This window comes from Solea solea, chromosome 19 (genome assembly GCF_958295425.1).
Source record: "Solea solea chromosome 19, fSolSol10.1, whole genome shotgun sequence".
Classification (NCBI taxonomy): domain Eukaryota; kingdom Metazoa; phylum Chordata; class Actinopteri; order Pleuronectiformes; family Soleidae; genus Solea; species Solea solea.
Genome location: NC_081152.1, coordinates 21,077,724 through 21,100,536, shown reverse-complemented (window position 1 = coordinate 21,100,536; position 22,813 = coordinate 21,077,724). Strand labels below are relative to the sequence as shown.

At 40.0% G+C, this 22,813-nt stretch overlaps 1 protein-coding gene across 1 annotated transcript in view; it reads right to left on the bottom strand.

Annotated features, from left to right (window-relative positions):
- LOC131446561 (ephrin-A5-like) overlaps nt 1-22,813 on the bottom strand; it is an 88,861-nt gene that overhangs the window by 16,169 nt on the left and 49,879 nt on the right. The gene's annotated exons all lie outside the window — the stretch shown is intronic.

Here is a 22,813-nt window from a genome sequence, read left to right as displayed (position 1 = left end):
CCGGCAGAAACCACACGCAAGTCGGCACTAAGCCATATATCAATGTGAGCGCTCAGCGGCGATAATTTACGCTGCTGCTGAAATTAAAGTCCCCCAGCGTCGCGGGGCTAATCCCCTGGTTAGCATGTGCCTCTTTAGCCTCTTTAGGAGCAGAGTGAGTTTTCATTAGCCTGATATGACAGCATGAATCTGTGACTCTGGGAAAAATGGAGCCTGAAGATTTTCTGCCTGGTGTTTACTGTAAACTGAGTGGATGGGAGAAGAAGTGTGTGTGTGTGTGTGTGGGGGGGGGGGGGGGGGGGGGGGGGGGAGAGAGAGATATGCCAGGTATTTGTTCCCGGGGAGAGTGATTGGTGGCACACATTATTCCCACAGGTGCAGTATAAGGTTGCATTTGTGAGGCTTTTAGCGGAGACAGATTAGGCTCCGAGGGCCGGATGGTCGCGTCCCTGCAGCCGCTAATGGCTCACAGTTCAGTATCACTGTCAGGCCGCGGACGCCTTCAATACTTCACCTGTGTTCGTCCACACGGGGGACGGGCGGGGACTTTTTTGGGTCGTGCGTCAGGCAGACGATCAGAGAGAGGAAAGAACCGCAGTGACAAAAATCTGGCTATAAATAAAAAAATCTATAAAAAATTTGCACATTCTTGCTTCATTTGCACAGATTTTGACTTAAAATGATGACATTACGTCCTTTTTTCAGTTTTCTGTCTTGTTTCTTCCTCAAAAGCGTCATCGGCGTACGTTACTACAGGTTTATAACTTTTCAACCTGAGAGTAAATCGTCAAAAATAATCAAAAATCTAAATATCCAGAAGTTCAATATTCTGCTATATTTTATACTGCTTTTATTTGCTAAAGATGAAATGTGATACAATACACACGACAGAAAATTTGTTTTTTTGGTTGTTGACGGACTGCAAGAGGTAAAACTGACGAGTCGTACATTATATAGAACTTACACACCAGTACCAATCAGAGCCAATTGGATTAAATGCAGATTAAACACATTTTCTTTGGTTAAAAAACCTGTTTAATCTCATGTTTAAGGTATTTTTTTATGTATATTCCACAGATTCTGTGGTTTCTGAATTTGAATTTGTGTCGTAAAGAAGAAAAAACGGTAATGATTGATGATCACGATTTTGTCATACAACTGTAGTTACACCCGATTGCCTAGAGTAATTTGACTGGAATAAATGCAGATTAAACACTTTATCTTTGCTTTAATCCCAGGTTTACGCCACAGATTGTGAGGTTTTTCTCTGGATTGAGACGCAGCTGCTGCCGCTGACTCGTTCATGTTCAGTCTTTGTGAGGCTCGAGTGGAATAAAGAGAGGTGTGTGCTCGCCGGGGCCTCCTGGGGGTATCAGGTTGTCATTACACAGATTGCGGGATTAGCGGTCGTCCTACTGGTGTATCCGCCACAAACGTGTGTGTGTGTTTGTGTGTGTGTGTCGTCCACGTTGTAATGGTTCTCTCTGTAATTATCGTCTCAGTCAAAGAAAGAAAGAAACCAAAGCTCTTGTTTTCTTCTCTCAGATTTCCTCCATCAGAGTTGATGACTGATGTTTTGACGATCAAGGGTCAAACGCTTCCGCGGTATCACGTACGTCCGCAGCCCGAGGCACCGTGGGACGTCCCCGCTTTGTCCCCTCAGTGTCTCGACTAAGCCTCAAACGTTAGCTTCAACCTTGGACGTGTCCGCGGGCTGTCAATCACAGCCGACCCCGGAGTAACGATGGAGATTAGACGGGATTAAGAAGAATTTCTCTCACTCATGCCACAGTGAGAGAGAGAGAGAGAGAGAACGGGGAAAGAGACAATGAACCAGGTTTGGACTCTTTACGTATTACGAAAACGTCATTTCAGACACTATTTAGTTTCATTATATATCATTAAATATTATACTTATTGATTAAAACAACACGTGAAATAGACAAAATTGCACTTTTACGCATAAATATTTATGTTGTAGCAGAATTTTATCATATTTATGGTAAATTTCAAGTTCAAGATTTTCGGTAAATTTGACACGATGTGATGCTCAAATTTGCCCTTGTCACGCTTAATATCGTGTTTTTCTGGTCACGATAGTTCGTAAAAAAGTGGGAAACTCAGATTTTTCTTTTTGGAACATTAGTAGCAAAAGCCGTTAATTCTTCAGATATTATGATCATCTTGCAACGTTGATATTATAGTTATATTTTATTGCGATTTGGCCTCTTTGTATCAGTATTATTTTTGTTATTTTTTATTCTTCATATTATCTATGACTTTGCCTAAATAGACCCGCCCCCTTTGTGGTTAAAGCTCTGCCCCCTAACACTGGATTTGTTATGATTTTTGTATTTTAACAACAATTTTTGACGATGTTAGTAACATAACAAAAGTTTTTGGTGACGTAAGTTTCCCAAACACTGGGTTGGGACCCACAAATGGAGCACAGGAGATTCATTTGTGGTCCTCAGACAAAAAAAATAAATATTATATAAGCTTTATAAACTTTATTAACTTTAGCTTCATTAAACACAAATTTACTCGTCACAATTAATGTTGTGGTGGTGTTTTTTTGTTTTTTTAAAAGTGTGAAACACAGACGTAAATGATGTTTTCTGTAACATTAGTAGCTTTAATTCATCTTTTTTCTCATTTCTGTGCTGTTAATGCTTGAGATATCATGATGTAGCCTCATAATGTCACTATTTTTCATTATTTATCGTGATTTAGCCTCGGATTCTGTTCTTTATGAGTGAATGAATCTCCATCGGCCTCCACATATATACTTCCTTCGCTCACTCAGCGTATTTTATGACGATCATTAGTGAACGATCTCCGTTTACGACCTGATCAGTGGACGAGGGTTTGGGCGGCGGCTGTGAAAAACGTCTCAGATGAGTTTAAACGTGTTCTTATAAAGACTCAAATATGGTTGGTTTGTTACAGGAGACGACTGTTAGAGCTGTTACAGCTCCAGATGTTTGCCAGATGTTTTTTTGAATGACAGGAATTAAATATTGATAAGATACAGAGCCACGATGAGTTAGATGACATTTTGGACTGTGCGTCTCTTGGTTTCGTCTTTCCCCCGCTGCTCTCTTCACTCTGATCACAGTCAGACTCTGATCCGTCTGGCACGGACTCCACTGCAAGCGTGAGAAACCTTCATCCTTCAGCCGAGACGTAAACGTTCAGCACTTAATTGTAATCTCCAGCGACATCAGGGTTTTTTTTTGTTCCGCGCTCGTCATTAGGCAGAGAGATTTATTCCTCTGTGTTCTCTGAACGACTACGTTGTCACTGTCTATTAAGTGACTCGTTCAGCGTTTACTGTGATGCTGCTGCATTGATAATCATTCAATATTATATATAGAGGATAAAAAAAAAATACATTCAATCAATAAATTACAATTTTTAAAAAGTAATTTAGCGAACATTTTAGCAATCAATAAAGTTGAATTGAATTGAAAAACAAAGCACTTGTCGCCCTCTAGCGTCCCACACGTAATCAAACATGCGCCATGAAGAGGACTGGACAGGTCAGGGCACGGCATGATGGCGAGTGAGAAGGGGAAGACAAGTTTCTCCTCGTGGAGGTTTTCACATTATTTTCAACTGGAGAGCAGAGGAAGAAACAACATTTACTTAAATACTTTCTACGGCGAACAACAGCAACAGCAATCTGCTGAAGCACCTGGAGAAGCGGCATGCTTCGACAAAGTTAGCAGCTAAGGTAGCTAATGAGAGTCACAGCAACGAGCACACACACACACACACACACACACACGCACACTCCACCCAAGCGGCAGCGCTTGGAGTTCGAAAGACGGACCCATAGCCAGGCACAACTTCATAAAACAATAGCACAGTATGTTTAATTGTTTATTTGGATCTCTTTAAGCAATATCAGGCTATATCAGTCCAATGGAAAAATAAAAGCACGTGTTTTTTCCCCTCAGATATGTAGTGGAAACATCAGTATAGAGCTGAAATGACGGCTAGAGGGGAACTCAATCAATCAACCTTTATTTAATGGTAGCATTGGAAAAACGTTTTACAGTAACTAAAAAGTTACTTTCTCAGTAACGCATTACTTTTTGGTTTAAGTAACTGAGTTACTATCTGAGTTACTTTTTTCCAAAGTAACTAGTAACTGTAACTAGTTTTGGACTATTATTATTAAACAATTTTTATTCTATATCCTTTGTTTTTCCTTTCTATGTTTCTCCTTAAATTCCTTGTTTCCCGTTAACTTCCCCTCACTTCCATGTTCGTCCTCTTAATGTCCATGTTTTTCCCTTAACACGTTTTATCCTGAAAATCTAAGTTTTTTCCTTAGTGTCTAAGTTTTCTATTAATATCCATCAATGTCACAGCCTTTAAAACAAGGAAAAGTCATCACAGATTCTTTACCATGATAATCTAAAATGATATATTGTCTCATGTCAACACATATAGATATGATACTCATCTATAAATGACGTTTTCCTGCTCAACTTCTGTTGAGCAGCAGCAGCAGTTTTGGGGGAGGGGTTTCAGGGTTTTTGGGGGAGGGGTTTCAGGGTGTAAAAAAAAAAAGTAAAAACAAGACTAAATCCATTGGTCTTGGGGATTAATGATCACTGATTGGCTGAATTACTCACGGCTACTTAGCGGAGGCTTATCAATGAATCAGTTCTTAACAAAGCACACACACACACACACACACACACACAAACACACACACACACACACACACACACACACATCTATGGATAATCCGTCCTTTCAGTCGCACCCCCCCTCACTAATGTTTGCTTTCTTTATCCACGTTTGCTCTGTTTGTGTTTTTACTGACGCAGGGGAAAGAAAAGAGGGAGGAGGCGGGGTCTGCACTGAGCATCTAGTCTGGACAGTAGGGGGCACTCAAGTGAAAACAAGTTCAACTTTTTTGGGACCTTTCAGAAAGAGTGGACAACATGTAAAAATTGTATCATAATTTTCCACTTACAGCATAAAAAGGACTGATGATATTTCAAAATAAAAGCTTTTTTGTTCTTAAAAGAAACAAGATAACAAGAATAAGTCATTAGTACAGAAGAAATTTAAAACCGGCAAAAGTGTACGAGCACAATTCACGTTTCAAATACAGTTTTTCTTTTATTTATTATTCTATTCACAGTTTTACTGAAGTTTCTGCAGGAAACCAGAATCCGAATCAGAATCCTCACAGAGACTTCCTTTATTTCCAAAAATAAAGGCCTTAATGTTCTTTGTGTGAGCAGAAATTCTATTTCATGTCTTTTCTCCTGACAAACACGACATATTCAGGTGTTTTGTTTTTTGCTGTCAGACGTAAACGTGCAACACATAAAAAGATATAGCAGGGATAATTAATCCCTTAAGGTTTTAAGGTGTTTATTCTTCTTCTCACCTCTGTTCCCTCTGAGAGGAAAATAATTCATGGGTTCACCTCATGAAGTTTATTTTGTAAAGGAATTTAAGAAAAGAACGATCCAAGAAAAGTGAAAGTCAAAGGGAAAAGGAGAAAACGAGAGGAAGAGAAGGAGAAGGAAAAAGATTGTTGGATAAAATAGAGAAGAGAAAGAGGCAGAAGAGGAATGTAGAAGAAAAGAAGAATAAGGAAGAAAGTGGTGAGTAAGAAGGAAGGGAAATATTAGAGGAAAAGTGCTGAACACGAAGGAAAAGAGGAGGAAAAGAAGAAGAGAAGAAACTGGAGACGGAGATCGATAGAAAAAATTAAAAAATGGAGGAGGAGAAGAAAAGGATTGATGAGGAAAAAGACAAGAACTAAGGGGAAAAAGAGAAATTAGATTAGGAAAAAATTAATCTGGAAATAGTTCAGGAAAAAAGAGCTGAGCAAGAAGAAAAGAGAAGAAGAGGAAACTGGAGACAGGCGAAAAAGGATAAGTGATGAGAGAGCAGGAAGAGGAGGAGAGGAGAGGGAAAGGAATTAGGAAATAAAGGAGAGGAGAAGGAGGAATGATAAAGAGGAATAAAGGAGAAGTGTAAAAAGATTGCACTGGCCCTTTAAGGGTTTTTCAAAAAGTACAATGTAGACGAAGAAAAGAGAGAAAAACTGAAACAAGAAGTGACAGAATAATGAGAGGGAAGAGGAGGAGAAGAAGGAAGGGAAGAGAGGTGATTAGAAGAGAGGAAAAGACAGATCTGAAGAAAAGTTGTAGAACAGGAAGTGAAGAGGAAACTGGAGACGGATCGATAAAGAAAAATAATAAAAGGATGAGAAGGAAACAGGAGGAGGAGAGGAAGACGATTAGGAGAGAGGAGAAGAAAGAATGGATAGAAGGAAAGCAACAGGAGAGGCAAAAGACACGGAGGAAGAGAAATGTAGAAGAAAACGAGCGACAGAAAAGTGTAAACAGAGAGAAGCAGAAGAGGAGGAGGATAAAAAAGAGGAGATGAGGAAGAGAGGAAAGGAAATTGGAGATGCAGATCAATAAAGAAATAAAAATGATGAGGAGAGGAAGTGAGAGAGGTGATTAGAAGAGAGGAAAGGGAAGAAAAGGGGGGGGAGATCGATGGAAAAGAACAAGTGATGAGAAGGAAGAGGAGGTGAGGAAAGGAAGGAAGGTAGGAAACAGATGAAGAGGAAAAAAAGAATAGAGAAAAAACCCCTTTCTCTGGTTTTTGTCACGAAAACAAAACTTTTGTCCATAACCCCTTAACTACCCTTACTTACCCTTATCTTAACCATCACAACTAAGTACCTAACCCTTAACTTGTCCTTTACAGATGTGAGGAGACAAAATGTCTTCACGTTCCCCAAAATGTCCTCACTCTGTCTGGTAATACACTCGGTCCTCACAAAGCCACACATACCAGAACACACACCATGATAAACCCTATTACCCTGTAATTCCCCATCACAGCCTCAGGGGGGAGCTCTTTCTAGGCCGGTCAAGTGATGTCACCAGATGGTGTCTGTCCAACCTGCTGCCCTCAGGGTTTTGGGAGTGGGGTTTAGGGGGTGGGAGGCGTCTACTGCCCCTCCCCCTTCCCCACCTCCACCTGTACCATCACTCATGGTTTTTCGCCTCTGGGAGGTTAAAGCCATTATTACTTAGTTGGCTAATTATATACACACACACACACATCTGTCTCTCTCTCTCTCACACACACACACGGTGTATTTAAACATAGTGTGCGTGCGTGTGTGTGTGTGTGTGTGTGTGTGTGTGTGCCAGCGGGCTCAGGCCTGGACTGGGCGTTGACAGCACAGAGATGGGAAAAATGGAGCATAGACAATTCTCTGTTCCTGTTTTTTTTCTGCTGGGAACAAAAACCAGAGGAGGTGAATAATTGGTCTCAGATTGAAAACACATTTCTACTCATGTGAAGAAGAAGAAGAAAGAAAAGAAACAGCAGCAGAGAAGAAGAAGAAGAAGACGACGGTCAGTTTATGGATCCTGGTGGTTCCGGCCTGTGCCACTCACACCGTGGTTCCCTCTGTGTCACAGCTGTGTGTGTGTGTGTAAGACAGACAGAGAGTGTGTTATGTCAAAGCTTCATGTATAGTGTGTGTCTGTGTGTGTGTGTCGATGACGTCTCCGTGTGTCCCTTCAGAAAGAGACAGAAAGTGGAAACAGGACAGGAGTGGACGTTTATTTTTCTGCGCCATAATTTCCGAAAACTTTTCGTAATTGTTTTTGGAAAAATGATGAAAGATTAAAGTCGTATAAACTGTGGAGATGAAGGAAAATGAGGAAAATGTGTGATATATTACAAAGAGAAAATTGACACATTTTACAAAGAAATACTTTAATTTACTATATGTTAGTTTAAGTAATATAAAAATATACATATATTTTTTATTTGATTTTTTACACTATATTTAAATTTGTAAATACAATATGACAAAAATATATTGAAGTTTAAATTGTTAATACCTTTCTACTTTTCTGCTAACATTAACCGATACAGTGTAAAAAAACAGTATTTTTGTTTCCATTCCAGTGTAATATACATATTATAAGACAAGACAAGGACATGATGACACATATACGACAGTGAGATATGTCGTTTTTGGAAAGATAAAACGTGTGACTATAAGATACAATAAAATAAGAAACAATATGATTCGATACAATAGGTAGCAGTGTGATATGTTACGATACGGAAAAACCTGACATGATAAGACTGTTGATAAGAAACGACACAATATAACGCAATAAGATGATCTGAAAAGGTATTATACTATACGATACGAAAAACGTGACACAACAACACAATAGCAAAAGGTATTATACTATATATACATACTATATGATACGAAAAACAAACATGACAAGATACTTTATGTTACAGAAAAACGTGACAACTAAATCATAGTTCACAATACGACATGAAAAAGTTAATATGATATAATGTGATACTGAATAGTGAATATATATATATATATATATATATATATATATAAACATATATATATTATGAATGATAGTGAACTGGAAACTGAGCTCAAGTTGTCGTTCAGTCAGTTGAATAATAAGAATTATAATTAGCTGACATGTTGCAAACTTTAGCTTTTTTCTCAGTTGTTCACAAAAACAAAAATTATCTATATACTTTGACTGAAAACTACAGAATTATTGTTGAAAACTATCCACACATTTTGGTTTTAGGACCTCATGTCTTCCGTGTGTGGCTGCTTAATTACTGGTAACTCTATTCTGGTGTTAAAGAGGTCAAAGTGTCAACAACAGCAACAACATGGGGTTAGTGTCCATCAACACACACACACAAACACACACACACACACACAAATGCACACACACACAGCAGGGCTTCATCATTCACTCAGTGTTAAACCTCATGTAACTGACAGATTCACTCCAAAACCCTGTCCCCCCCCTCTGTGCATCAAACATGGTTGTTCCGGTTGCCATGGTGGTAGTTTATAACAACAACACAATGTTCCCCGAACACTTAAGTGTTCGTACCTGCTGCTGCTGCTGCTGCTGCTGACGAGATGCAGCAGAATCACATACATGGAACATACACGGATCATGACGTACAGCGTGATGTCATCGACATACGCCGACACCAAATTGTGTAACGACGCCCGGAGGTACTGTATTGGTACAAATATCATCAAATACACTTTTACTTTTACAACTTTAAACAACACTTTTGTGATGACGCAGTTACCACCTCGACATAAACAGCTATTTAAAACACAAATATTCTAAATAAGTGTTCTGTGAAGAAATAAACAGCCACATTTTACACATACTGAGCTACATAAAGCATTTACGTTTTTATTAATCTTTTACGATATCTGATCTAGTCATTTTATGAAATAAGTATTGGACAAATACCAAGTATCATATTGGCTATTGGCTAATCCCTTGTGATCAAGTTAAAGTTAGTTATTAGCTACTGATCGTAATTTAGCTTTTTTTAATTTATTTTTTTTTAAACTACTGTAGCTAAAAAAATGTCCTTGTTTTGTATAATCAATCACAGCTACCACATACTGTTAGCTAACACTCTGGCCATGTTCATTCACAGAGGGCGGTTATCGTACACAAGCAGAGCTAATTTTTACTGCTATGTCATTGTCTTCATTCCAAAACAACGGTCATCCTAGCCTAGCACAGCTAGCAAGCACTGCTAAGTCACTGTCTTAACATGCTCATTCATAGACATTGGTTATTGTAGCCTTGTGTCGCTAACTAGCGCTGCTAAATCACTGTCTTAAATCCAAAATGGCGGTTATCTCAGCGTAGCACTTACGACCTAAACATCTCACGGTCGTTGTTACACAAAGTAACACTGACAGAGACGATACTTTTATACCTAAGAAAGCACTTTAATGTGAGTTTGTCATGATTTAGAAGTTAAATGATTGATCACTGTGTTAAATCTGTACCGACTACAAACACACACACACACACACACGTCACACGAGTCGCTCGGCCGATATCGACCTGACACCTTAGACCCTGAGCTGAGGTCATGGGTTAGTGACAGCCCATTATTCAGGCTGAGAGCCGGTGTTTGGTCAGCGTCTGAGTGCAGGTGACGCTCTGACCTCACTGTCGTCCATCTTAGGAGCCGCTGAGCGACGGACGGTGAAGTTTAACAAAAAAACTCAATTCACCGTGAAACGCTCCCCGCTTGTTTCCCATGAAGAGGATTCTGACTCTGCCGTCCCCTCTTTTTTGGTTATTTACGAAAAAAGTGCTGTATTTACAGAGGTATTAAAGTCAGCGTTGACTCTGCCAGGAAACAAAACAGGAAAAACAGATTGTTGCCACGACCGATTAAGTCCATAATCTCCTAAGAGAATGTTTTTTTATCACTTTTTCTCATCTGTTGGCTAAACTCTTCTGACAGGAAACTGACGTTCGTAAGCTGCTCTGCTCTCACACACCAAACTCCACAGAGAAAATCATCAATTTTAACATCACAGCTCACAGGAGTTGTTGATCCACTGCTGACTCTCTCATTACAGTTCAAATGTCTTATTTTGTTAATTCGGCATTAAAAAAAACCTTCATTCAGGTTCACCTCAGTGGCACTAACTGACCACACGAGGCAGCAGTAGACCAGGACCAGCTGTTTCCACGTGAGCTAAAAACACTGATTTTCTCTATGGACTTTGGTGTGGGAGAGTGAACGGTCGATAAACGTCACTTTATTATTCTAAAGTCAGGATGACCCTTTTCTTAAGATATCGTAGAATTAATCTGGCGTGGATTTTATGGACAAACGTCGTCCGTAAAGGCTGCGGGAGAGAATGCAGAGGTTGCTCCTGGCAGCTCAGCGTTCACATTTCTGGAGAGTGTCCTAGAGAAGCTCACATGAGAGCAGCTCAGAGGAAACGCTTGGACGTCCGCCTGGATGTCTCAGTCAGACGTCTCCCGCTGCGTTCATCATATGTGAAAGACAAACTGGGAGAAAATGTCCCAGACACTTTACACAATTACACGACCATGATAAACAGCTGATCGAGTCCCAAACAGACCGATTACCGTTAACTGCTTGTATCCTGGAAGTGAGGCATTTACTTTGAAAAGGTGTTGTTTATGGACTAATAATAAAAACACACACACACACACAGATGTGGTGTAGACTAAGCAGAGCGGCCCCCACCTGAAGCATGTTTGACTAACACGGCCCTGATCCTGCTGCGGCGAGGCCGAGACTCTCACCTCTGACCCACCTCCCCAGGGGTGATCAGAGCCCCCCTCGACACCCCCTGTGCTGCCCCCCTATCACTTTACTGCACCCCAGGGAGTCCTAGCCCCGCCCACAAATTTACCCATCCTGGACCCGACACGCTGAGAACACACAACCAGAGAGAGGGAGGAGGGGGGTGAGGGTGGTGGGGGTAGAGGAACCAACAAACGTCTGGACTCAATCACGTCGCCATGACAAGCCCTCACACACACACACACACACACCAGCACTTATCCACCAGTGAGGTCTCTCACACATCAAAGTGCAGCAGAGCTCACTCAGTTGAGTAATAGGCGTTTCTGTGGGGAGATGGTGAAACGCTAAAAAGTCAAGTCTCGGAAAATTTGTTGTGCTCAAGGTTCTGAGAAGTGAGAGAGAGAGAGAAATAAAAGGGTGAGAGAGGATTACGAGGTTTGAAGACAGAGTGTTTGTGAAGGGAGAGAGGGAGAGAGAGAAAGGGAGAGGGGGAGTCAGAAGTGGCAGAGTGAAAGATTGACTATTGGGAGAAACGTGAAAGACGAAGCCAAAATGATGTGAGAAATGTGAAGGAGGAGGGGGAGTGAGAAAGAGCACATCCTTGATTTAAAAGTCCCACAGGTCCTGTTTAAGAGGTAGGAGGTCTCTGTATGTGTGTGTGTCTGTGTGTGTGAGACAGTTCGGAGGTTATTTGTTTGGTGCAATTTCACATACGACGTCTCCACAGACTTATTTGTCTTCACACAATAATAAAAACAGGGAGAAGTCGTCGGCGTCCGCTCACGCAGAGACGCAAGTGTCACAACAAGTGTTTCTCTGTTTGTCTCAAAAGAAACAACATCACTGTATCTGTCTGTCTGTCCGTCCGTCTGTCCATCTATCTATCTATTATGAAACTACAAGTACATTTAAAGACAGCCACCATGCTAAATTAAGAAAAACTATTATAAATATGTCCCACAAAATGTGGTAACGTGATAAAAACGTGAGCGACAAAAAATAACTTGCACTACAAACATTTTTTCCAAAAATGTTATACAATCGTGGTATTTGCTTTTATTACACAAAAAACATTTGAAAAACATGTAACAAAGGTTTCAAAAACGTTTAATTAAGTTGACAAAATCTTTGCTTGTTACAAAAACTTTCCAACTTTTTAAAAATTGTAATTTTATCAAAAACATGTTTTTATCGATAACGTTTAAAAGATTTTTTTACCCAAGTTGCTCAAAAAAATTTAACGTGACGTTGCTAATGTTACAAACAAAACAAGAATCGTAACAAGAATCAATACAAAGATAAAGGCTCCCCCTTGTGGCACTGTAAATAAAATCACTAGGACAGTATGTTGTGTACGATTTCATGTCCCATTAAATAATAACATATAATAACTGATACTGTAAATCCACCGTGATGCAGTTTTTTATCGCGATACGCGATAATATCGTATCTATTCCGCGTTCACGTTTCACGTTTGAATCTCATCTCTGTTCTCTTTACGTTCCACAGCAGCTCCAGAGAAAACAGCACATGTAACATCATGTAAAGGGCTAAACTTAGACGTGTCCTCCGAGTTCTCTGCATGCCAACGCCGAGCCGTGCCACCTGGTCCGCTCAATCTGACCCGGGACACCCCCCCCCAACACACACACACACACACACACACACACACAGAGGCTGTCATAGTCTCGTCCATCAGACAAACCGGACACTCTCTCAGATCTGCACATATCTCCTGGACAGAGGCGCGGCTCGGATTCTCACCAGCCGCCTTTAGAAGTGCCGGGCTCACATTCAAGCGCTTCTGCTCGAGCGGCCATATTTCATATTCACACCTGCTGCGCAGCATTCCAGTGTCAGCGGCCGGACGACCAGAGGAGGCCGCAGGAGTTCCTCCTGCACATATTCAGCGCTCAGAGCGGCGGGGGAGGGGGACGGGGGGGCGAACAGTCGCTGAGGTAATGGCTCGTCTACTGGGAGTTGACTGAGCAAATTTCAATGCATATAAAACGGTTTCCCACTGCTGTCGAGCATAAATGAACCTGAGAGACTCCGGACATTTCAGGCACGAGTGAATATACTGTACACACACACACACACACAGTCCAAGTGAGGACCTTCACAGATGCATTCCCTCGCCACTTTCCCTAACTGTAACCATCACAACTAAGTGCCTAACCCTAAAACCAGGTCTCAACTCCCACAAAACCCTTTAAAGATGTGAGGACCAGACAAAATGTCCTCACTTTCCCGAAAATGTCCTCATATGGTTTATACGCGTCACGGTCCTCACAAAGCTACAAATACAGTAAAGCACTTGATTTTAAATCTTAGTGAGGACACATCATTGACATGATGCTTTCCCTAACCCCTTACACTTACCTTAACCATCACAACCAAGTGCCTGACATTAACCCTTAACCCTGAAAAAGACAAAATGTATGTTTTTCTTGGAACTCACAAAGAATAAAAACTATCACGGTAACTCGTGATAAAACCAAAACCTTGTAGATTTGTGAAAATATGACTTTTGTCAGGTATGAGAGGCACATTTGAGTTTCAGCCTACACCAATATTTGAGATTTTTTGTCTATTGAGAAAATGAACCAACATGAACAAATGCTAATCAATCCGAGGTAAAATAACTTTTGTGACGCATCTCTATTGTATCAGGACAAAGATGGATAATTCACAACCGTCTGCATGAGTAAATACCGTAACAGTTAGAGAGAAAATCTGTCGTTGTGTTATTCGAGTGTAAGCTGACACTTGAAGTGTTTGAGAGGACTTTTAATTGGAGACGAAATATCTAACTCTCTGTGCAGCAAACAGCAAGAAAACTGTTTGAAAAGTGTAGGTGGTTTAACTGTGTGAGGGCAGGGCCAAAAGAAATAACCTCCCTGGGTAAATAAAAGTAAATAAACTCGCCCACATGAACGTGCTCCTCACAGACAGCAAAAAGCCACAGAGAGAAGAAGAAGAAGAAGAAGAAGAAGAACATCTGGTCCAGTCACCAGCTGCTTCACCATAGAACAAAGACCCTCACAAAGAACTTCACCTTTAAAATATCTGGATCGACTACAAATGCATCTGAGAAACATCACACACACGTTGTCCACCTCCTCTTCCTCCTCACTCGGACCTGATCTAGCTGACACTCTCTGAACTTCAGATCAGCTGTCAGTGAAACTCCTCCTCCTCCTCCTCCTCCTCCTCCTCCTCACCCTGATGAGCTTCGTCACCTCTGCTGAATCCTGGTCACTGGTGGAATCACTTGATGGGAACCAGATGTCCACATCAGTTAGAGGAAGGATATACTGCCGTGACGTGATGATGGAGAAGGTCATGGACGAGAAACAGAACCTCAACTAAAGACAGAACCTCAACCAAAGACAGAACCTTAACTAAAGACAGAACCTCAACCAAAGACAGAACTTCAACTAAAGACAGACCCTCAACTAAAGACAGAACCTCAACCAAAGACAGAACCTCAACTAAAGACAGAACCTCAACTGAAGACAGAACCTCAACCAAAGACAGAACTTCAACTAAAGACAGACCCTCAACCAAAGACAGAACCTCTACCAAAGACAGAACCATCTGTGAGGACACAAGCAGACAATTTTTTTCCCCTCCTTTGCTCCAAAAAGACATTGAGTGTCTCTCTGTCTTTATCCTTCTCTGAGCTGGAAATGTGTTTTTCGTTCTCCACCCTGAGTCTTCTCAAATCTTCTCCGGGAGTCTGGTTCACATTAAGCTCTTCGCGGCGACTAAATCCGTGGCCTGGGACGGTGTTTTGGGGAGCAGCCTGCAGTGATTAGCCCCAGCCGCTGAACCTTGGACCGCCTCATTTAACACACCACTTGTGTGTAATTGTTATTGGAGTGGAGATACTACACTGGTGCTCAAACTCACTTCTCTCTCTGTGTCTCACTCTTGACTATCAACACACTCACTCACTCACTCACTCACTAAAATACCACAATCAACAAAGAAGATACAGATAAATGTTGTGTGATCAGGGAACTCCATCCCCACGATATTTTAAAGTGACAGAATGAGGGATTTCAACCTTCAAAAAAGAATGTCTCTTCTACTATATGGCATATGTAACAGTGGATTATACTAACCAGTGGGTGTATATATGAACTGAACTGAAGTCTGGACATGTGAAATGTGAAACAGCAAAACCTTTCTTTCCAGCTCTTCTGACCAAATTTGCAGTAGACTTTGAGCTTTGGGTTTTCAAGAGGGCAACAATTGGGAGGCAAAGTGACATTCATTCATTCATTCATTCATGCATTGCATGTTTCTGGACAGTGGGAGGAAATTGGAGAACCTGGAGAAAAACCAAGAACGTTCAAACTCCATACAGAAAGACCCTCGGTTGGACCGGAACAGTGCTAGTCACTATTCCACGGTGTGGCCCGGCATCGTGACATATCATTTCATAATTATGCCTTATTGGTAACTCTTAACAAAAGACAGAACCTCACTGAGAAACAGAACCTTAACCGAAGACAGAACCTCACCAAGAGGCAGAACCACAATGGAAGACCTCACTGACCCAGAATCCTGACATATCATATTCTTAATTACACCTTAATGGTAACTGTCATCAAAAGACGGAACCTCACTTAGAGGCAGAACCTCAGCAAGAAACAGAACCTCTTCAGACCCTCACCAAGAGTTGGAACCTCAAGATTCAAGAATTTTTTATTGTCATTATGAGGACACAATGAAATTTTGCACTGACTCCCGGCTTAAGGCACACAAAAATAACGAAATACTTAACACTTAAATAAGACACAAAAAAGACTTAACACTTAAATAAGACACAACAAAAGACTTCACACTTAAATAAGACACAACGAAATGTAGAACCTCAGCTGAGGACAGAGACGTAACCAAAGCCCTCACATAGCAAGAACCTCACAAGAACCTCACATAGCGAAATAACCTCAACAGAACCTCACTGACCCGGCATTATGCTTTATAATTATGTAATTACACCTTATTGGTAACAGACACAATACCTTTATTTGCCACTTTACTGACTGGGAAAAGAACCTCATTGTGGTCTGGATGACGTCAACAGAAGGAGAACGTGATGGTGAACAAAAACAAAGAGAGAAAATTTAAAAATGAGAGATGTAAAAGAGGACGGGGAGGGAAGGCGAGAGCTCAAACACAGAGATAGAAACATCTTCAGTGGGAGTCTCTGGATAAATATACTCCAGTGCACTGAATGACAGGCATTCTCATCTCCCGTTTATCCCCCGGGGAGGCCGAGCGAGTGGAGCAGGACTGGACCTGCCATCTTAACCCATCCTCATCTCAGTTTACACCACATCGCTCTGCCAGCTCTTCCCCCCGAGCTGCCATCCTAATCCTGTATCTGTAATGATTTTAATTCAAACCCTAATCCTCCTCCTCCTCCTCTGCCCTTTCACTGCCATTACCGACCCCTCCCTTCCATCCTAAGTGGCATGTGACCGCCATTATCGCCTCTGCGGAAAGAGCAGCGTCATCATGTGTGCCATGATTTTCCTCCATAACCATTAGGGGCGTTGTAAAAAGATACGACCACTCAGTGTTGTGTCTTCAAATAATGGAGCGTAGGCACAAGGTTGGAGCGGAGCTGCTCGCCAGCGTCGATCCTCGCTGTCATTACTTTTTTACGACTTTGAGTACTTTGGCCCTTAATGTACATCCTTCCTGTCCTCCAGTGTTTGAACGACAAGCAGATTCACGTTTTCATACGCTCATCCAAACTTCAGAGCCGATTACATGAGCTGTGTTTTTGAGATTATTTTCTCCAGGAGAGAAGTTTTCATGATGCTGGTTTTGGCCAATTTGGCCAACGACAGAATCTCCTGAAGAAGGGGAACCAAAAGTCAGGTTTAACGCAATGATGACATCTGGCATCTTCAATATGGCGAAAGTCGTTAGACGCCATTACTAGAAAACCACTGATACGAGAAAGCTACAACAAGCAAATTTTGAGTCGCTCTACAAATATTTTCTGGATCATTGGTCTGATTGGTTGTAGGTCTATCCAGTTTGCACCCAGGGGTCGTTGGTCACGCTTCTTTAAAGTATGAGGTGACCACACCCTTTCCAGACTCAAATTCAATCTCAAAACCAGATTAACAGGAATCTCAAACAAAATCCATGGCAGTCTATCCACTTGTGGTCCCATAAAATGTGATTATCTGCACAAAAATTATCAATAACTTGGTTTCCATCCAATTATTTTTGCATTTTCTAAGCGTTTTTCACATGAAAGACACATTAGGTCATTTGTGTGGATTTTTAGCCATTTTTGACAAACTTAAAGCCATCGCCCGTCTGTGCTGCCGCCGCTGTGTTCTATCAGCTCGGTTCTTGTGTTGAGGAGCAGGTGGTAGCATTCGGTGTCAGTTATTGATGTTAATTATGTTTCCACAAGCTTCAGTAATCAGTAATTAACCTCAGACCCAGTGTGTAACTAACCAAACTACCATCAAAACACAGCGTAATCCCTGGCAATGAATATGCCAGATGCAGGAACCAGTTTAAGACAAGAGATGGCATAGAAATTAATTTTTAATTATGTTAGAACACGGAACATACAGGGACACAAAGTTTTGGTGAGAAAAAAAACACTGTAAACATTAACCACTAATGAACCGTAAATGAAAACAGAGATGTAGATGTAAAAATTGTAAAATGCTTCTGGGCAGAAAGGTTATTCACATGAATTATGTTTCTACCACCAAAACATAGCTAGCATAATCCTCTGCAAGGACTACTCCTCATGCAGGTACAGGTTTTAGACAGTAGATGGCGTAGTTATAAGATTTACTGATATTTTAATCGGAAACATTTTTACTGCGCTACGAAACAGAACACAGAATGTAGGTTTTTCTGTTTAGACGGAAACACAATAAACATGTAGCACACTCAGCCTGTTTTTAATTCATAAATGGAAACAGAAAATGTGAAAAAAACCTAAAAACCTTTTTAGACAGAAAGGTAGCAGCATGTTTTAGACAGTAGATGGCGTAGTTATCTATATTTTATCAGAAACTGTTACGTATTACCGCATTACGTATTCAGGAACAGAACACGGAATGTAGTTTTAGATGGAAAAACAATAAACGTGTACCAATCACGTATGTTTTTAATCCGATTTTAACTTGCCCATTAAAACGCATAATGTTGTGAGATGTTGTATTGATGAGTATCATATCAACAGGTGTTGTTGACTACACCCTTCTTCTGTGGTGGTAGCGCCACCTACTGCTCGTCTTAGAAAACTAACTCAACAGCAGTGGAAAGAAAAACACATATAGAGATGTTGGGGGGGGGGGGACATTTAGTAACATTTTTGTAAATATTTGTATTAAAGGTTGATTTCAAACATTATAGCTACATTAGTTTTCTTGTGCGTCGTCACAAGCTGAGAATAAAAGAGAGAAAAACTTGAGCTGCGAGTGTTTGAGAGAGAGAGAGCCAGAGTTTAAAATCACTCTGAAGCAGCATCAGTCAACACACACACACACAGTGAACACTTCACAAGCTCAACACTTCTCAGATACTGTTTACCATGTGAAACAGTGACACAGACAGCGTGGCTTTCAGCAGCCAAACCAAAGCCTCAGACTCCGACACAAACATTTGGACATTTTTTCATGTTCCTCTGTACACAGAGCTGAAGGCCTATACATTAAATACAATCACAGTGACATTCTTAACTCACAACGGATATATATGTATATACACATATATATATATATATATATACACACACACACACGTTTTTTTAAACACACAAGTCACACACATTCTGATTAATATACAATTTTACCACTTATTCTACAGTAAATGGTGAAAACTGTCTGGAAGTACCACAAATTCAATGAAAGAACAATATTTTTATGTAATTTAGCAAATTTCATCTATAAATACTGTAACTTCATAGTATATAGAATATTACTAAAACATAGCAATATTTTCATACTGTTCTTTTCTGTAACGTCATGGTAGCTATGACACATAGTATATTACTGTGATTTTCCTGCAGAAATACTGTATTAATTGATGTTATTGCAATATTTAAAGGTAAAAAATTATGTAGTGAATGCACACAGTTAAAGTCTGTGAAATGATAATTTAAGTAATTTATTGTAAAATTTACAGGTAAACCTGGGAAATGCTGAAAATAATTAACACTGTGGATTAGGTAGTCAATTGTGGGTTTTTTTGTTTTTCTTTTTAATAATTAAAAGCTTTAAACTGATACATTTTCTGGTTTCTTTGCTCCATACAATAAATAAATATTGAAAACTGAATTGAACCTGGATAAAATAAGACCTATAATAATGTCGTAATGTCATAGTGATTATGCTAGAAAGTATAATATAATGTCTTATTTTCCTGAAGAAATTCTGTAATTAACTGTTAAAAAAAAATGGTATATATATGATATGTCACACCAGAATAAAACATATAAATACATTTAATTTAATTTAATTTAATTTAATTTAATTTAATTTAATTTAATTTAATTTAATTTAAGTAATTCATTTAAAAATGTACATGTAGACCTGGGAAAATCCTGGAAATAATGAACAGTGTGGACGAAATGAAAGTTAATAAATTGCTAGTGTTTTCTTTAATAATTAAAACACATTTCCTGGTTTTCTTTTTCTCTACATAACAAAGAAATCTTGAAATCTGAATCTTTTAATCAAGAAAATACTCCTTAGTTGCAGCCCTTGTGTGGATTATTTCGCAATTTATTTTCATTATTTGGTGCAGCTTCACATGGCAGTTGAGGAAAACAGTTGAGTGTTGGGAGTGAAGACGTCATGTCACACATTGAGCTTGTCTAACGGCAGTGCCCAGTCACCGCGGTGGACAAGTGGTCCCAGTTTAACACCTGCGGGTCAAACACTGACCTCCTTCCCTCTGTCATGAGGCGCTAGCTGAGGCAGAAACCCGAGCCGAGCTGAGCCAGGCCGGCCGAGCTAATCCTCCACGACAAAGCCTGTGTGTCGCTCTGACAGACTGAGCCGTCATCAGTCAGGTGAAGCAAACTGCTCCGACCTGACGCTCAGCACACAGGTGTGTGTGTGTGTGTGTGTGTGTGTAAGGGGGTGGAATGAGGTCGTAGCAGACTTGTTAAACACAGTCAGGCCCCGCCCCCCTCCTGTGAAAGTGTGTGTGGTGTGCTTACATATGTGTGACTGATTCAGAGTGTGTGACAAGTCCAGACCTGTTAGGTTTCACTGCACATGAGACGGCGGCGGCGTGTGACGCAGCGACGACCGTAGCCCGAGGTCGTCGCCGACAGACACGCCGGTCACAAGTCGACTTTTCTCACGACAGGTACGGCGAATCAAAGCCTCATAATCCTTCACAACCATTACGCTCGGGACACAAGTGACAGCACACACACACACACAAACTGGTTTATATGACTTAGTGAGAACACATCATACCCTAACCTTAACCATCACAACTAAGTGACTAACCTTAACCCTAAAATCAGGTCTTAACCTTGAAAAAGCCCTTTAAAGTTGAAAATGTCCCCACAAAGAGAGGTTTGTTTTTTGGACCTCACAAGGTCATAAATACAAGTCCACACATACACACACACAGGATTCATTCTATTCACACAGAAACGGAACAAGTTTAAAAATGTTTTCCGGAGGCAGAAGCAGCATGTGGAAATTCTTTCAAGAAACGTCTTTGTCGAAAAAACAAAAACAAAGCGAAAAAAGACCGAGCAGACTCTAAACACAAGAAGAAGAAGAAGACGACAAGGACAAAGAGAAGAGACAAATGCAAATGCAAAGTCCATTACCACAACCATAACCATGAAGACTAAGTGCTTAACAGTAACCCTTAACCTCACCTTAACATAATTCTAACCCTCACCCTAAAACCAAGAGGACTGGACAAAAAGGTCCTCACTTGCCATGGTTTATTCCGCTGTCCTCACAAATACACACCTAAAAGAACACACAAGCATACAGTTCCTCAGAAATGAGCTTCTGCTTCTTTAGGACCAGGTTTTGTTCACATGGACGCAACACTTTTATTAAAATAATGTATTTTAAATGATAATAATGAGAATATAAAGAAGGGAAACTGGTGTGATAATAAAAAAGGAAGTTGTTTTTCAGCGATTGTTGCAGAGACAAACAAACTAAAAACAACAACAGTGTGTAATGAGCTGCAGTGACAGCATTTTCTTTTACTGTCTGAACTAAAGCAGGGAATCTCTCTCTCACACACACTCCTGCTTCTGTCTCCTGGATCTCGTCCCTCCACACTTGCAGGTTGCGTGCTGGCCGCGGCTGTTAGCGCTCCAGTCGTGTCAGGTGATGAGGACGTGGACGGAGGAGGACGACGAGAACTTCAACTTCAACCAAGTCCCTGCAGCTCAACACATGCAATCCTGCACTGAAGTCTGGTTTAAGGCTGTTTTTAACTTAAAGTCGAGCAGTTTGAGAAATTTGGCCAAAAAACTGTTGTAGACGATATGTAATTCCAGAAAATGAAGCAGAACCTGCAGAAAACAAATGGAGGTGGAACCTGAACGGTATATATATATACATATATATGTATATATATACATACATATATGTATATATATATGTATATATATACATATATATGTATTACAATTTTGTATTTACTTAAATAATGTACCTATTTATGAGATAAAAACTTGTACTTTATACAGTATTTTAATCAGTTTGACATCTACTGTAACAGAAATTAGTCATTAGACTACTACTATAACTACTATTACTACTAAAAATAATAATAATTACAATATGTTTCAAATATTTTCTTTCTAGTCACTTTGTATGTTTTATAGTATATGTATTAGTATTATTTACTAATGACTGAACTTTAATGATAGGTCACTAACCAGTTTAGTATAGTTTCATTTAATTTAGCTTGGCTTGGTTGAGTTTAGTTTAGTTTGTCTCTGTGACGAATCAGTGATCTCAGTAAAGGGTCAATAACCAGTTTAGTTTAGTATTTAGTTTGGTTTGGTTTAGTTTAGTTTGATCTCAGTAAAGGGTCAATAACCAGTTTAGTTTAGTATTTAGTTTGGTTTGGTTTAGTTTAGTTTGACTCTGTGATCTCAGTAAAGGGTCAATAACCAGTTTAGTTTAGTATTTAGTTTGGTTTGGTTTAGTTTAGTTTGACTCTGTGATCTCAGTCAATAACCAGTTTAGTTTAGTATTTAGTTTGGTTTGGTTTAGTTTAGTTTGACTCTGTGATCTCAGTCAATAACCAGTTTAGTTTAGTATTTAGTTTGGTTTGGTTAAGTTTAGTTTGACTCTGTGATCTCAGTAAAGGGTCAATAACCACTTTAGTTTAGTATTTAGTTTGGTTTGGTTTAGTTTAGTTTGACTCTGTGATCTCAGTCAATAACCAGTTTAGTGCAGTATTTAGTTTGGTTTGGTTTAGTTTAGTTTGACTATGTGATCTCAGTAAAGGGTCAATAACCAGTTTAGTTTAGAATTTAGTTTGGTTTGGTTTAGTTTAGTTTGACTATGTGATCTCAGTAAAGGGTCAATAACCAGTTTAGTTTAGAATTTAGTTTGGTTTGGTTTAGTTT